This window comes from Triticum dicoccoides, chromosome 7B, assembly GCF_002162155.2.
Source record: "Triticum dicoccoides isolate Atlit2015 ecotype Zavitan chromosome 7B, WEW_v2.0, whole genome shotgun sequence".
In the NCBI taxonomy this organism is placed as follows: Eukaryota; Viridiplantae; Streptophyta; class Magnoliopsida; order Poales; family Poaceae; genus Triticum; species Triticum dicoccoides.
Window position 1 is genome coordinate 80,093,348 of NC_041393.1, and position 14,517 is coordinate 80,107,864.

At 48.0% G+C, this 14,517-nt stretch overlaps 1 pseudogene; it reads right to left on the minus strand.

The window, feature by feature from the left end:
- Positions 1 to 368: 368 nt before the first annotated feature.
- Positions 369 to 3,051, minus strand: LOC119336065 (annotated as a pseudogene).
- Between the last annotated feature and the right edge of the window lie 11,466 nt (positions 3,052 to 14,517).

A 14,517-nucleotide genomic window follows, 5' to 3' on the forward strand; every position in this document is an offset into this window, starting at 1 on the left:
GTTTACAACCATTTAATAATCAAATATAATAAATAATATATTTTTCAGCTTCAGTTAATTATTAATCTACATATCTGTAAGCTATTTTTTTGGCTATACAACCACGTTTTAACTGATTCCACACCAATTGCGCAGTCTAGTTTATAAGATGTACTAGTACAGTTGCAAGATAGGGCTGCATGCAGAGTAGGGCATTTTGGAGAACAAGCTCCACGAATGCCTTAATTTTAAAAAATAAATTAAATTTAATTATTTCAGTTAAATTTTTTTCTAAAAAAATACACATGTATACAAGGATGTGATGTGTATGTGTAGATTTCAGAATAAAATGCCTTGAATTGCGAGCTGCAAAAAAAACAAAATCATGGACTTTAGGAACGAATAGTACATACTAGAGAGCCTTCATGAAGCTCGGTCTAGTTTGGCATTTTCCTCTGCATTGATCCCTATATTACTCGACATTACAAATTTTGTCCACCGAAGCTTTTCTTCTTTGTCCACCACAATCGGAATTCTCAGGTGTACTACTCACCCTACACTGGGGTTCAAACCAACTCCTCGCTGACAGCCGCTGGCATGCTAGTATTTGAAGATTGCGTCGCTGTTGTACGACTGGTCGACGACCCAACAGTGGTGGTGGTGTCACTGTACTCCATGGTGGAAGCTGCGAAAGGCTGCAGGTACACGGCCACCGGCATCTTGGGCGGCAGCACCGGCATCCTGAACTTCCTTGACTGCAGCGCCTCGGCGGCCTGCCTGATCGCCGGCCTCATCTTGGGGTCAGGGTGCGCCGCCCACAGCCCGACCGCCAGCACCCTGTCCACCTCCCACCGGTCGAACACGCCACCAAGACGCTCGTCAGCGGCGTCGAGGGCGGCGCTCCTTCCATAGAGGTCCCACGCCCACTCCAGCAACCGGAACACCTGGCCGTCCTTGGCACCGTCTCTCGGCGGCGCCATCGGCCGCCGCCCGCACACGATCTCCAGCAGGGTGACGCCGAAGCTGTACATGTCGGACTCGGTGGACGCCTTGCCGGTGATGACGCACTCCGGGTCGAGGTAGCCCGGGGTGCCCGCCATGCCGGTCATCGTCTGCAAGCTCATGCCGTGGTCGATGAGCCGGGAGAGACCGAAGTCGCCTAGCTTGGTGCTGAAGAACTCATCCAACATGATGTTGCTCGGTTTAATGTCGCCGTGGACGACGCATTGATCCCATTCTTGGTGGAGGTACAGCACGGCAGACGCCAATCCAAGAATTATCTGGTATCTGATAATAACAAAAGTAAAGGCACAATCAAGTAGAATCAGATTTGATCCAAGCACTCCGACTCAGTTTCGAACGACTAGTGTCTCTAGTTCGCCACTGTCCATCGACCGAGAATTTAGGTCTCAATGGACTCAAAGGTACGTACAAAAAGATATAGTTCAACTAATATGAATTTTGCTCCGTGCATCTTGATTATGCAGAGGTCGAATGTTGCTCATCATGCATTGTATCTGTAATGCTACATTTTGTGTTAATAATATCGTCCTCCAAAAAAAATGATACGAAGAGTGAGTCCAAAATTAGTCTCATTTTAGTCAAGATACGAAATCAAGTTAAGAATACGACTGACATGTACTAGCTCCAAGCAAAGCATGCATACCTAACTTGCCATGTCAGAACCTCTTGTTTGCCGTAGAGGTAGCCATCGAGGCTGCCGTTGTGCACGAGCTCGTAGACCAGCAGCAGCCGCCGGCGGCAATGGCACCAGCCGATGAGCTGCACAAGATTCCGGTGGCGCAGCCTGCTGATGATGGTGACCTCCGACCTGTACTCCTTCCTCCCCTCCGAGGACGCCCCCCGAGAGAATACCTTGATGGCGACATCGCGGCCGCCGAGCTCTTTCATGTGGCCCCGGTACACCGACCCGGACCCGCCCTGCCCCAGCTTCCCTTCCTCCGCGAAGTTCCTCGTCGCCGCCGCCAGGTTAGCGTACGGGATGGGCCGGGGCCCCGCGCTGGAACCGAACTCGTCGTCGTCCATGTCGAGGGAGTCCGGAGTCATGTCGCCGGCGAGCATGTCTTTGTCGTCTGGCTGCCTGTTTCTCGTGCTTGCACGCCGGAGCAGCACCGCGACGGCGACCCCGAGCAGGAGCACAAGGAAGGCTGCGGCGGCAACCCCGGCACTGAACTTGGCTGACCAGATAGACAGGGGAGCCGTGCCGTTCCTTGTCGGAGCGTGGACTGGAAGGAGCATGAGAGCACCGTGTGATTGCTGTCGTACGCTGCGCCAGTGGCCGCCGAGAAGCCTATGGAGACCTGCTCCGGCAGCAAGCGTCGCAAGTCGATGGTGGCGGACAGGTTGTAAGTGGTGCCACCGACGCTGAGGAAGACGTCCAGCCTCGTCGTGGCGCTGTCGTACTTCACCGTCGAAGACATCACGCCGGCGTCGACAAGGCTGGTGTCTGGCAAGATCATGAAGTTGCCGCGTGAGTCGATGTTGTTGACGTCTACGCCGATGTGCCGGCTGCTGGGGTCCCACGCGTCGCGGTGGGTCTCGAACTCGACGGCGACGAAGTTGGCCTTGCCGGACGCGTTCGCCAGGTGCGCCGTCTCGTCGAAGAGCCCAAGGCAGCCCTCGTAGGACTCCTGCGGCATTTCGGGCATGTAGGGCGCAAGGAAGAACGCCATGCCGTGCCCAGGGGCGCCTCTCCGGCCATCCAGCAGAGGCAGAGACTGGATGGTGAAGTTGAAGGTGGCGGTGAAGCTGGCCGCCTCGCCCGTGGCGCCGTCCCAGAGCTGCACCGCCGGCTTGTACAGAGCGCGGCCCCTTGCTCGACAGCCGGCGACGTTCTTGTCGCCGAGGAGGTCAATCCTGCCGTCGATGATCTTCGCGTCGTCCTCCGCTCTGAAAGAGTCGTGGTCGAACGAGACAGCGGTCGCGTGGTGGACCCGTGCACAGAGGAGCAAGAAGAAGCACAAGCGGAGCTTCAGCACAGCCATTGCTGTAGTAGTTCTGAGCTCTGGTGGTGAACTGGCGCAATAGCAGCGCACACTCTAGCATGCCCACCTTTTCTAATCCTCGACATTGGGCAGCCATTGATGGACGTTTTCCAAACTAGATGGCATGGCCATGGAAGTCTGCACCACTGTAAGCGACATCTTAGGATCAGGACAAAACATACTGTGCGTACACGAAGGTTCAGGGACAGTGGCAAGTGGACTAGCATGCGGACCAAATCCTTCGTTGCGCCGACTGGTCCGGCCGATCGATCGGCTTCATCTTATCAAGTTTCTACGGAGAGTCCATTTTCGTCTTTGTTGTTAGGCCAGCCCCTGTCGCCAAGTACTTTTCGACGACACGCGAGGCGACGACGATGACAACACGCGTTGACGTGATCCCGACGATCCAAGACGAAGTTCGTTTATGCCGATGGAGATGCGCCACACTGCGATGGTAGCCAACGCACTTGTAGCCGGAGCAGGACGTCCATTCGACACTACCAACGCACGCCAACACTTGATTTGGATAGCCATTGGGGCGTTTCGTTCCCGTTGTTTACTTTACTTTGCGTCGAATGATATACGATGAAAAAACGGTCACCAAAACATAATTAAAACCCAAGCCAGTGTAGATAAATCAAAACAAAATAACCAACCACAATAAACTGCTAGAGAAAAAAAAAAGACACTCCATCGGTGAAGAACGGTGCGACAAAGATATATTCTTAACCTGGCACCTCCTAATGCATATGTTGATCACTCATCTGAATTGATCTGGTAATACTATATCCCAACCGAATGAATATGCTTATTGATTGAACTCCACTCTAGTTTTTAAAGCATCTACAACTGGACTCCTCATATATCCGCCCCAAACGCCCGGACGAGTTGCCCGGTCAGCGTTCGCATGCTGGCAGGCATGATTTGGCGTTTGGGTGAGGTTCCGGCAGAAACCCCTGCCCGTCGCGGCGCCACCCAAAGTCGACGCCTTTGGTACTGATCCCCTTCCTGGAGGCTTTGGGGTGGTCCCCCTCCCTCCCACCTCCGTCTTGAGCTTGGGGGAAGCTCGTATTCCCCTGGTCTGGCCGTCTGACGGTACCTTGGTGGCAAGCTCGTTTTTTAAGGTGGCGGACAAGATTTGCTCTTGGTGGCGGAGCGGTTGGTGTCTTGGTTCCGAAGCATGACGGCCTAGTCTTCCTGCTACATCGTGCTCGGCTTCGCCCATTGCTTAGTGATGCCCCCTTGGGTCTTCTTCATGGATGCGCGCCTTCGTTCGACAGCTCGCGTCTCGTGCTCCGTGCTGCCACTCCCGGTTATGGTTCTCGTTTGGTTAGTCTTTCGTTGTTCGTATGTCAACTCCATGTACTTCTCCTATGGCAGCTTGATCACCTTGAGATGGGCTCTGTGGTAGCCACTCTGCTGGTCGACGATACGACATCCATCGAGCCTGGGTGAAAGGGTACTGGCCCTTTGCGACGGTGTAGACAACTCAAGTGTTGCTGAAGTATGGCCTATGGATGTAGCCAACACTCGATGCTTGCACACGTGGCCCTCCTCCTGTGCACTTAGTTGGCTAGTTGGTGTTGGCGTACTGCTGGTCATCGGCAACGGTGCTCCAACTGTTGCCATTGTGATGTTCTGCCTAGTGCCTTGTATCTTCCTTTTCACTTTGCTTTGCATTCGTTTCCTTTGTAATGTGGTGCCCCAATAATACTGGCCGGTTGATGACTTTATTAATTCAAAGTCGGGCTAGGTTCGAGCTCTTCTCGGGTTCGGCCGGCGCCTTTTCTCTAAAAAAAGTAACAGCTAAGCCTATAAATGCATTCATGGTCTCTCGCCGGTAAATTGGAACACACCAATAACGTTCTCCACCAACTCAATCACCATCCTACACCGACGGGTCCTCAGAGACCAAGGACCTGAAGTGCCACGAGGCAGCGATATGCCTGCCAGGAGCGCCACAGCCCCCCCCCCCCCAGGCTTGTGGGCCCCTCGTGGCACTTCCCGACCTAATTCCAGCTCTGTAAATACCTAAATATTCCCAATACATCAGAGAGCCACCTGAAACCCTTTTTCCGCCACCGCAAGTCTCTGTTCTCGCGAGATCCCATCTGGAGGCCTCTCCAGTACTCTGCCGGAGGGGAGATCGATCACGGAGGGGATCTACATCAACCTTGCTGCCCTTTCGATGATGTGTGAGTAGTTTACCACAGACCTACGGGTCCATAACTAGTGGTTACATGCCTTCTTCTCTCTCTATGGTCTTCAATACAATGTTCCCCTTGATGTTCTTGGAGGTCTATTCGATGTCATCTTTTTTACGGTGTGTTTGTTGAGATCGATGAATTGTAGGTTTATGATCATATTATCCATGAATATTATTTGAGCCTTTTCTGAATTCTTATATGCATGATTATTATAGCTTTGTATTTCTCTTATATGAATTCTTATTTGGCGATGAGACGTACCCATGCACATGCTGCAGGTAGATTGGGGTAGTAGTAGTGCTACATGCACGTACTTTTCCATGTTTTTTTCTACAGTACCTTCCCTACTTGGGCTTTTTTCATGCATGTATTCTCCTCTTGCTAATCAAACGAATTTGGCAAATCTCCTACCAACATTCAAGGAAAAAAAACAATCACCTGACAACGACTCAAAGGAATCCATGAACTACACACTTGTTATAATATACTGGTTACATTGCACGTATCTCCACATTTGTCTCTTATGTTCCTACATAACTTCATCATAAAGAAACTATCATCCATCAGGTAGGAGAGCAGAGAATGGTGCGGCGTTGAACCATCGCTGATTGGAGCAAGTTTCTTCGGTCTGATCCAAAGTGTTTCATCCCTGGTGTCTCCTATTCTCAAGCTAAGCTAGCATCTTCTCTTTGTTTTGTCTTGCATTGTTGATATTAGAGGGTGTAATGGGAAAATGTGTTATGTGGTGAAACTCAGTGACTCGTGAAGCATGAAGAGAACCACTCACCCCGATGGTTGCATGTATATATGGACAAGTATATGAGTTGTAAGCCATATAAAGTGTGGTTGGTGGAACTATTTATCAGCAATCGATTTTATGAGATGTTTCTTAAAAGAACGTAGCTAATGATGTATATATTGAGGGCAAGGGTCACCTTTTCTTTTACGTTTAGTGCAAACTTACGCTTGTCGTTTCAGACTTGAGAACCAATCCATCTAGTTCTTTCTTGGTTAATAAATGTTTTCTGGCAAGGGCCCTCGCCGTGAGAGCTTGCTCTACATCTGGGCATGGACATGTCTTGCAGGTAGAGCTTGATAGGGGAGGTGAAGGCGCAGAGGAAAATATGGTGGCAAGCACTCCTGACATGTCAGACTGCACGACCATAATCGAGGTGGTCGAATGCAACATGCCATTGGCGGGAGGAGATGACGACGAGGTAGAGAAAATCATCTCATCCACCCACACACTTTCCCTCTGCAAGCACATATGTCTTCGTTTTTAACACCTTTTGTTTATATTCCAAAATACTGAGGCAGGCTGCCGCGTGTATTTTCTTTTCATGGTCTTTGTTGAGTATATTGATTCATTAGCTAGAAAACATAGATACGACAATAAAAGAAGAAAAAGAAAACATAAGATAGACTAGAATTTGTCCTGCGTTGTCTTGTACTCCAAGTTGGTTATTGTACTCCTATATATATGATCATGAGGCTTAAGCAATACAACGAACGATTTCACCAATCCCCTCCTCTTCTATGATAATATCAGCCTAACCGATTCAAACCCTAGCCACCGCCCGCCGCTTCCGTACTGCGCGCCGCCCCCCGGGGCGGTCGGCCTTCATGACCGCCGCCGGGGGCCACGCCGCCCGTACCTAGGGTTCATCCGTCGATCGTGTTGACCGGCTGCCCTAGAGAGTCTTTTTCCCAATCTTTCAATTCGGGTTTTTCTCACTCTCGTCGTTGCTTTGATCGGCGTTTAATTTTTTGTTTTCCGATCTTACATCGGTTTGCGTCACCCGCCACCTTCGACTATCCAGATGGATGGATTTTGGGGAGCCCGATGGGCACCCATTTGTTGTCTAAACACGCCCGAACATATCTGAAAGAAATGAGCTTCGTCCTTCGAGACGGCCATAATTATTTATTTTATTTATTTATATATGCATTGTAGCCCTAGCAACGCATGTGCATTCTATTAGTATTCTTTGGACCGGAGAATTAAGTTACTTATGAGAGTTTTTTTTTGGACGGAAAGATCACATTAATTATGAAGAATACCATACTCCCTCCGTCTCATAATGTAAGACGTTTTTTAACACTAGTGTAGCATCAAAAAGTGTCTTATATTACAGGACGGAGGGAGTATATTCTTTGAACGGGAGAATTACATTATGTATGAGAGTATTTTCTTGAACGAAAAGATTACGTTAATTATAGAAAGCATCATCAAGCGTTGGAGACAAGGGACAAAGTATGTCCCATTTTCCACAGAAAAAGAGGCAATTAGCTAGCGTGTACGTCCCATTTTCCACAGGAAAATACCCTTGTGTCACAACTTTCTACAAGAAAGTGACGTGGACATTGAAGAATCCACTAATATATATGAAGTACGCACATTCTAGCAGTAGCCGCAGTACACGATCTGCAGCGCGCGGGCGTGGTCTAACAAGGGCAAGCAATGGAATAGTCCAAATATGCATGCTCCTACTGGAACCATGCGTACGTTACATACATTAGCCACCCACGTACGGCCTCGCGGGTTCTCCTTCCGGATAGGGGCCTACGTAGAGTGGAGACTAGCTACACCGACCTTTCGTAACAAAATCCAAATGACAGTCTCGATCGATCGAGTTTCCTCATGCATCTGTCTTGTTCGTGGAATTCTTTGCCACTCCAAGAAAATTCCTTGCCATGTGGTGCTAGACTTTCCAGGCAAACTGCAGAAATCTCTCGCACAAATCCACTATAAAAACACCTCTATACTCAAGCTATACGTGCTGGAATTTAGTCTATATTGGGGCAGCCCAATAACTATTTCAGAAATTCCTAATAAATCCTAGAGACTCACTTAGCCCATTTGTGCAAGGCAAGGGATACTACTAAAGTTTAGTCCCACATTGCTAGTTTAGAGGGAGTTGGACCTCCTTATAAGGGAGGCGCCTTCCCCACTTGTATGAGCATGAGAACAAGAGGGACATCCATGCGCGCTCCTCCTCCGCCGCCCGCCTCGCCACGCCACGCCTCGCCACGACGCGCCGCGGGTTGCGGGAATGAGCCGAGCCGATGTCTTGCGCCTATAAAAGGGAGGTCGCTCCTCTCAGAGAGACGCACCAGAACTACTTCTTCCTCTCGCCACTGTTTCCTGAGCACTGCGCTGCTGCTACGATCTTCTCCATCCTTCGAAACCGCACTCTTTGAGTCCTGTACGGAAGAAGGGTGATAAGGTTTTTGGGGAGCGCTCAGCGCGACTACTGGCTGATTCATCACGGACGATCCGGTCGCCGACGACTTCTTCCCCGACGTCCACGACCTCCTCGACGACATGGCAGGCGAGCGACGACTTCTTCCCCGACGTCCACGACCTCCTCGACGACATGGCAGGCGAGGACACCGACCCCAAGTCCAGCGCTCCTGCTGCTGCTGTGCCGTACGTGTTCTTCTCCTTTCTGTTAGAAGTCCTACTACAGTTCTTGGCTCTAGTTTCTGTCCTACGTATGTTAGGCTCTATGTCGTATAAGCAACTTCATCTAGTGACTGTTCTAGATGTGTTTATCTCAAGTTCATATATGCAGACGATGTTTACCTTCTCTTTGTCAGATTGCATGACTTGCTTTATATTTGCTATTCTAGCCATGTTTTATCTACTATTTCTGTTAATAAAATCATTTGGTAAATTGCTCATATATCCAACAATCCAAAAACCTTACTATAGGCAATTTACCCCGAGAGGTTTTGCTGCTTCCATGAAACCTCCTATGTTTGAGGGTATCCACTATAAGAGGTGGCGCGTGAGAGCAGTCTTATGGTTTCAGACCATGAGCTGCTATGACGCCACTCTTGGCAAACCTGAAGGAGAGCAAGATGCCCAACAGGCACAAGCTTTTCAGAAGATGGATATCTTGTTTAAGGCTGCTCTCTTGAGTGTTCTTGGTGAGAACATAGTTGATGCTTATGCGTCAATTGACAATGGAAAAGATATGTGGGACGCACTCGAGGCCAAGTTTGGGGTCTCGGATGCCGGCACTGAGCTGTACATCATGGAGCAATTCTATGATTACAGGATGACTGAAGAGCGCTCCGTGGTTGAGCAGGCTCACGAGATACAGTCATTTGCTAGAGAACTTGAGCACTTCAACTGCATGCTACCGGACAAGTTTGTTGCCGGGAGTATCATCACTAAGCTTCCTCCTTCATGGAGGAACTTTGCTACCTTACTGAAACATAAGAGACAGGAGTTTTCCGTTCCGGATCTCATTGGTACTCTTGATGTGGAAGAAAAGGCGAGAGCAAAGGACACACGTGCTCGAGGTATTGAGGGAGGATCTAGTGCCAATCTGGTACAGAAGGAAAACTTCCAGTCCCACAAGTTCAAGAACAAGGGCAAGTTTGATGGTAAAGAAAAGTTTGATGGGAAGAACAAGGCTGTGCAGCACACGAACTTCAAGAAGAAGAATGACAAGAAGAAAGGTGATTGTCACGTGTGTGGAGATCCTGATCATTGGGCTCCTAGTTGCCCCAATCGCTATGACAAGCGTCATCCTGGGAAAGGCGGCAAGACCGCTAATGTTGTCATTGGGGACATTGACATGAAGGATGCTGGGTATGGTATATTTCCCACTATTCTTTCAGTATGTCATTCTCCTGATTGGTTGATTGACACGGGTGCTAATGTGCATGTATGCGGTGATATTTCCATGTTTTCGTCTTATCAGACCGCAGGGACTTCAACCGTGCTGATGGCCAACGGTTCAAGTGCTTCTGTTCGTGGTGTTGGCACGGTCGATCTGAAGTTTACTTCGGGGAAGATCGTGCGGCTGAAGAACGTGCATTATGTCCCCTCCGTCAATAAAAATCTTGTTAGCGGATCTCTTCTGTATAGAGATGGCTATAAGCTTGTCTTCGAGTCAAATAAATTTGTAATATCCAAGTATGGAACCTTTGTTGGTAAAGGCTATGAGTCAGGAGGCCTGTTTCGTTTATCCTTATCAGACGTTTGCAATAAAGTTGTTAATCATATTTGCAACAATAGTGAATCAAATGTGTGGCATTCACGACTTTGTCATGTTAACTTTGGTTGCATGTCGCGACTAGCGAAGTTGAACTTAATCCCTAGTTTCACCACCGTTAAGGGATCTAAGTGTCAAGTGTGTGTGCAAGCTAAGCAACCTCGTAAGTCTCATGTGACTGCGGAGACAAGAAATCTTGCACCACTAGAACTTATACATTCAGATCTATGTGAAATGAATGGTGTTTTGACAAAAGGTGGAAAGAAATATTTCATGACGTTAATTGACGACTCCACTAGATACTGTTGTGTGTATCTTCTGAAATCTAAGGATGAGGCTTTGAATTTTTTCAAGATCTATAAAGCTGAAGTGGAAAACCAACTTGATCGGAAAATCAAGAGGCTTAGGTCCGACCGTGGTGGAGAGTATTTTTCCAATGAATTTGATGCTTTTTGTGTGGAACATGGTATAATCCATGAGAGGACGCCTCCCTACTCACCTCAGTCAAATGGGGTGGCTGAAAGAAAGAACCGTACTCTAACTGATTTGGTTAACGCCATGTTAGACACATCGGGTCTCTCCAAGGCATGGTGGGGGGAGGCGATATTGACAGCATGTCATGTCCTAAATCGAGTTCCCACAAAGAACAAAGAGATAGCTCCATTCGAGGAATGGGAGAAGAAAAGGTTAAAACTCTCTTATCTGCGAACATGGGGTTGTTTGGCGAAAGTCAATGTTCCAATTCCAACGAAGCGGAAACTTGGACCAAAGACTGTGGATTGTGTTTTCTTGGGATATGCTTTTCATAGCATTGGCTATAGATTCTTGGTTGTAAAATTTGAGGTACCTGACATGCATGTCGGTACGATCATGGAGTCGAATGATGCGACTTTCTTTGAAGATATCTTCCCCATGAAGGATATGGCTACCTCATCTAATCAGGAGATGCCTAGTTCATCGAATCAGGAACCAGTTACAATTACCGAACCTGCCATTTCAATGGAACACTTTGAAAGTCCTATGGAGAAAAACAATGAAGTTCCTACTAGGAGCAAGAGACAGAGGACTGCAAAGTCTTTTGGTGATGATTTTCTTGTGTATCTCATAGATGACACTCCCAGTTCTATTTCGGAGGCCTATGCATCGGAAGATGCTGACTACTGGAAGGAAGCGGTTCGTAGCGAGATGGATTCCATCTTGGCGAATAAAACTTGGGAGATATCTGATCGTCCTTATGGGTGCAAACCTATAGGATGCAAATGGGTATTCAAGAAGAAGCTTAGGCCTGATGGTACGATTGAAAAGTACAAGGCTCGACTCGTGGCTAAGGGTTACACCCAAAAGGAAGGTGAAGATTTCTTTGATACTTACTCACCTGTGGCTCGACTGACCACTATTCGAGTTCTACTTTCACTAGCTGCCTCACATGGTCTTCTCGTTCATCAAATGGATGTTAAGACTGCTTTCCTGAATGGAGAGTTAGATGAGGAAATTTATATGGAACAACCAGATGGGTTTGTAATAGATGGTCGGGAAGGGAAAGTGTGCAAATTGCTGAAGTCTTTGTACGGACTCAAGCAAGCACCCAAACAGTGGCATGAGAAGTTCGAAAGAACTTTAACAGCTGCAGGCTTTGTTGTGAACGAAGCTGACAAATGTGTGTACTATCGCCATGGTGGGGGCGAGGGAGTTATGCTTTGCTTGTATGTTGATGACATACTGAGTTTTGGAACAAATCTGAATGTTATTAAGAAGATCAAGGATTTCCTATCTCGCTGTTTTGAGATGAAAGATTTAGGAGTGGCTGATGTCATTCTGAACATCAAGTTGTTGAGAGATGATGATGGTGGGATTACATTGCTTCAATCTCACTATGTGGAAAAGATCTTGAGTCGCTTTGGCTATAGTGACTGCAAGCCCTCTCCAACACCATATGATGCTAGCGTGCTGCTTCGAAAGAATCGAGGAATTGCTAGAGATCAATTGAAGTATTCTCAGATTATTGGCTCGCTTATGTACTTAGCCAGTGCTACAAGACCTGACATCTCTTTTGCTGTTAGCAAGCTGACCGGTTTGTCTCAAAACCGGGAGATGTGCATTGGAAAGCTCTAGAGAGAGTTTTGCGTTATTTGAAAGGCACTGTAAACTATGGAATTCACTACACTGGGCACCCAAAGGTGCTTGAAGGGTATAGTGACTCAAACTGGATCTCAGATGCTGATGAGATAAAGGCCACGAGCGGATATGTGTTCATTCATGGAGGTGGCGCTGTTTCTTGGAAGTCTTGCAAGCAGACCATCTTAACGAGGTCAACTATGGAAGCAGAACTCACAGCACTAGATACAGCTACGGTCGAAGCAGATTGGCTTCGCCGACTCTTGAATGACTTGCCGGTTGTTGAGAAACCTGTACCGGGTATCCTTATGAACTCTGACAATCAAACTGTGATCACGAAAGTGAACAGCTCTAAGGATAACATGAAGTCATCAAGACACGTTCAGAGAAGGTTGAAGTCTATCAGGAAAATGAGAAACTCCGGAGTTATTGCATCGGATTATATCCAAACGTCTAAAAATCTGGCAGATCCTTTCACTAAGGGTCTATCACGTAATGTGATAGATAATGCATCGAGGGAGATGGGTATGAGACCCACAATATGAGTTGTTCACAGTGGTAACCTATTCTTTGTGATCGGAGATCCCGTGAATTAGATGTGGAAGACAAGCTGTTGGTCAACTGGGAGGAGAGTATCCTTATTTTAAAATACCACTCCATGAAGACGCAATACTCTCCTAATCTGCATGGCAGGTTGATGTATATCTTAATGTGTTCTAAGTGGCTCTTTGAAGCAGAGATGTTGTCCTGCAGAACATCTTTTGAAGAACACACCTATATGAGTCTGATTGTCAAACGTCGCAATCTATGAGAGTAGGGTTCTCTCTAGTAAACTCATGAAAGGTCATGGAGTATGACGCATAAGCTCCACCCGCGGGGAAGACCCACGGTAGCCACGTATCGGTCAAGGCTTTATGTGAAGCTAGATTCGCAGAAAACTTGCAGTTCAAGGCCCAGTCCACTGTTCAAGTTGCTTACTAGTGTAGCATAGAGCTCTAGGTGGAAGTTCAACTTAACAGTCTCCACTGCAATACCGGTATATAAAACATTATTTTGGAACCAAAGGCAAATTTTTGTGTGCCTCTGGGATCTGGTGGGGGATTGCTGGAATTTAGTCTATATTGGGGCAGCCCAATAACTATTTCAGAAATTCCTAATAAATCCTAGAGGCCCACTTAGCCCATTTGTGCAAGGCAAGGGATACTACTAAAGTTTAGTCCCACATTGCTAGTTTAGAGGGAGTTGGACCTCCTTATAAGGGAGGCTCCTTCCCCACTTGTATGAGCATGAGAACAAGAGGGACATCCACGCGCGCTCCTCCTCCGCCGCCCGCCTCGCCGCGCCGCGCCGCGCCGCGGTTTGCGGGAATGAGCCGAGCCGATGTCTAAATTTTTGCCACGCACTACGGGTATACGAAAGGTCACTCGGGAGATGGAAAGTTTTGCTGTAGTGGAGATTAAATGCGAACGCTGCACCCTTCGGCTGCAGTCTGTTCGTTTCATCTCCCTCGGTCCCTTCAGCTCCCGGCGCTGCCCTCTCGCCTCCTTCTCTTGCGCCTATAAAAGGGAGGTCGCTCTTCTCAGAGAGACGCACCAGAACTACTTCTTCCTCTCGCCACTGTTTCCTGAGCACTGCGCTGCTGCTACGATCTTCTCCATCCTCCGAAACCGCACTCTTTGAGTCCTGTACGGGAGAAGGGTGATAAGGTTTTTGGGGAGCGCTCAGCGCGACTACTGGCTGATTCATCACGGACGATCCGGTCGCCGACGACTTCTTCCCCGACGTCCACGACCTCCTCGACGACATGGCAGGCGAGCGACGACTTCTTCCCCGACGTCCACGACCTCCTCGACGACATGGCAGGCGAGGACACCGACCCCAAGTCCAGCGCTCCTGCTGCTGCTGTGCCGTACGTGTTCTTCTCCTTTCTGTTAGAAGTCCTACTACAGTTCTTGGCTCTAGTTTCTGTCCTACGTATGTTAGGCTCTATGTCGTATAAGCAACTTCATCTAGTGACTGTTCTAGATGTGTTTATCTTAAGTTCATATATGCAGACGATGTTTACCTTCTCTTTGTCAGATTGCATGACTTGCTTTATATTTGCTATTCTAGCCATGTTTTATCTACTATTTCTGTTAATAAAATCATTTGGTAAATTGCTCATATATCCAACAATACGTACAGAAGCAAAGCTAGCTCGTG